We start from the raw sequence: 3,738 nt of genomic DNA on the forward strand, positions 1-3,738 counted from the left end.
AGCTTCCCAGAGCAGGTATGGAGGGTAGGGAACAGGTACACAGATGGCCCTCCGTAGCATTTTTATTAGGGTCCTTTAATCTGGGGAGCCATCTTCCTCTCCTGCACCACTCTGCATCCTCCTTTGTCTCTGTGGTCCCTGAGCGATCATTCTCTTGCTCCTCTGGGCAGGCCAGGACCAGCCCTCCGTGAGCTCCAACAAGGCCAGTTCTCACTGGTTTGAGGTCCTGCAGACTGGGCAGGCACATGCTGCTACCCTTGACTTGGGCTCTTTATGGTGTGGAGTGACCGGTTGAGACATCTGATGACATCATGTCTGTGGTCTCCATCTCAGAAGGCAGCACAAACTTAAGGCTTTCTCCATGGACGGGCTCTTAACAGCTTGAGGGGTGTTCTCATGAAAATGAGGAAGGTCCTGGGGAAAGCTGAAAACCACACCCCCTCGGAAGGAAGCCTGTTACACTCCCCATTCTTGGTGGATGGGCGATGGAATAGAAAGGGGGATATTTATTTCTTGAACACCAAAACTCCTATGGGTCAAGGACATTTTCATGGAAGTACCCAGGGAACTTCCTGGCATACAGCAGGTGTTGAGAAGCTATTGGGGGTGTCTAAGTTGCAGAACCCAAAAACTGGTTCCTTGGGGTTTGGTAATCTTGGTAAAATTTCCCTGCTTGTGGGAAAGATCAGGGGCAGTTTAAATTGGAAACCATCTCTGTGTCTTTAGGCTTGGGGAGCAGGATAATGATGATAGCAGCACTCTCCTCTTTATGGACATTAGGTGACTTCCCAAAATATGTATTCCCATCTGCTGGCCGCGGTGGCGCACACCTTTAATTCCACACTCAGGAGGCAGAGGCAGGAGGAACTCTGTGAGTTCACAGGCCAGCCTGGTCTACAGAGTGAGTTCTAGGCTACCAGTTGGAGTTCCATAGTAAGACCCTGTCAAAAAACAAAAACAAAAAGAATGATTTAGTGTGTGTGTGTGTGTGTGTGTGTGTGTGTGATATGTATATGCAGTTGTCCTTGGAGGTCAGAAGAGGGCATCAGATCCCCTGGAATTAGAGTTACAGGCAGTGGTGGGTGCTAGGAACTGAATTTGCATCCTGTGGAAGAACAGCAAGTTTCCTAACCATTGAGCAGTGCCTTAGGCGACAGGGCAGTGTACCTAGAGAGAACAGTGAAGAGATGAAGAAGGGACAGTGGGAGGCCTTTGGGCTTCATTGCTTTAGAGGCCGACACTGGGGAAGGAAAAGTTCAGAAGCATCATCAGATGTTAATGACCTCTCAGGGAGTTGCTGGCCTCACTGAGAATACAGAAGGATTTTTAAGGAACAATTGAGGAGGCTGTACGTGAGTAAGTGTATCTATGTGAGTGTGTGTATATGTGTGTCTGAGTGTGTAATATGAGTGTGTATGAGTGTGTGTTCATACTTTCCCCTTCTGAGTTCCTTAAGAATCAAAATTTGAAGCATGAGTCTGATTCATTGAGGTGGAATTATACCCACACTCACTGGACAGGGGAAGGTGGAGCACCTTGACTGATAATCTTGCCAAGACAGTGGGAGAGGGATAATACATCCAAAAGAAACACAATGGCTGTCACGAAAAGAAAACAGAATTTATTCCAGCCAACGAATGTCCACTGTGTAAGTCACTGTCTTGCTCAGACTTATTCCCCACCCTCTGTATCCCCACATGGTGAGCAGAGAAGGTAGAATTGCCTAGGTGAAGGGGAAGTGAATGCTCAGAGAGGGGAGTAACCTGTCCAGGTAACACATAGCACCTGACTCCCCAACTCTCCCGCCACTGCCTGCCCAACCTCACTGAACTTCATGCAACCTGTGTGTCTACTTAGGTTACCCAATTCCTGGCTGGCCAAAGAGGGACAGGACATGCCACATGTCCAGCACTGAGCAGAGTGGGCCAGGGATGAATGCAGGGGTCAGGAGCAATGACTCATCAGGGGTGGATGAGTACTTCCTGAGAACGTGGGTCTCGACCCAACCGTGGAGTCTGTGGGACTCTTGTTGGCTAAAGGAAGGTTCTGGATTGAGAAGGCGGGGGATGACTGTGGGAGAGGGGCTTTGGGTGAACAGTGCAGGTCGAGAGGAGCCAGGAACACAGGTGAAAAGCAAAGCTGACTGTCCTGTACTGCAAAACCGTATAGAGCCCCGAAACTCGCCTTCTGAAACTAGGGTGGGGTGGTGGGAACCGTTAGAATCCCTGCCAAAGTCAAAAGGCCCTGGCAGAAACTTCTCTTTCCCCTAGCTCCTTAGGTGAGGCAAGGCCAAGAGAGCTCAGTTCTCACTCGGCTTCTGCCATTTATCAGCTATGGTATTGCACAAAGCCCCCTGGACCTCATTTGTGTAGCTAGAAGTTTGTGTTAGAAAACAATGGGTTACAATGATGCTAAAATCAGGGAACACCTCCATCGGAAAAGCTCAGGGCAGACAACATCTTCCTGCCCCCTGAATATTTGAGCTTTTCCTGTCTGCCAGGAACTCAGCCGCTGACTACATTTCCCAGACTGCCTCGTATCGAAGCCGCTCAGCATCCCAGGGAAACCTTGTTTGCAGAAACAGGCAGGGGATTGGGCTTGGCCGAAGGACTGTGGCTAGACTCTGCTGTAGAAGATGCTCAGTGGCATTTGCCTAACCTGTATGTGCTGTGGAGGGAATGTGGTAGAGTCCTGGGTTTTACCGCTCAATTTTCCCAGCTGGCATGTATGGAGGCAGAGTCCATCTATGTGCCAGGTTCTTCCAGAATGAGACTGTGACCAACAGAGATGGAGGGTCTGGGTGACTAGTGTGGCAGTGTAAGAATGGATGTGAAGGAAGCTTGTTAGGAGGACATTAACTCTGAGGCCAGGCTATGCTGACTTTACAGGGGTCTGCCATCCATGGACCCCTGAAATCTTAGTGTCTCTGTCCCTCAACCCTGTACCACTCCTCACTTCTCCCTGGGGTGAGAAGCAGACATCTCTGAAACCTAAGAGATAATGGAGGAGGCTAGAGCTCCCCAAACCATCCCGGCTACTCCCTTGAGCCACCCTGAGCTGTTTCTTCATGCCAACAGATGTGGCAGTGAGGCATTACCCAGAGTGCATTTGATTCAGTGTCTAGCATCACTCAAATGAAGTACCAGATACCCTTCATCTCAGTTAAGCTCCTGAGAGGTTTTCAGGAGATTCTGAAGACTCTTTTCCAGGATCTTTCTAGAAGTCTGAGATGGAAAATGGGGCCTCCTTACAAAAACAAACAAACAAAAAACCCAGAAGGCTCCAGTATGGGTCACATCTTAGCCCCAGCCCACAGCATTCTGAGTACCGTGTCTATCTGGGAAGGGCTTTTAGGAGATGACCAAGGACATCTGGAGCAGTATGTCAATGTGGATGACCACAAACTCTGAGAGGTTGTCTTGCCTAAGAAGCACAGTAATAACAGCCTGAACTCTAACCTGGAGAAGTCTGCTTGAAAAGCCCCACTTTTGGCAATGCCTCTAGCTCAGATTCTGACCCATATATCAGCCAGCCTCCTGTCATCTCCACACCACAGCTGGGAAGGAGGGGACAGTCCTGACCTAGCACTTGTACTAATGGGACCAAACAGAATTTCCCCACTGCAGAACCGTGAAGGCCAGAGGCCAGGCAGACTGAAAACCAGCTTTTCCAGAGGTTAGGACCAGACAAGATCCATGCCCCACATCCCAAATCCTCCCCAGGCTGTACTGAAGAAAG

This window comes from Onychomys torridus, chromosome 5 (assembly GCF_903995425.1).
Source record: "Onychomys torridus chromosome 5, mOncTor1.1, whole genome shotgun sequence".
In the NCBI taxonomy this organism is placed as follows: Eukaryota; Metazoa; Chordata; class Mammalia; order Rodentia; family Cricetidae; genus Onychomys; species Onychomys torridus.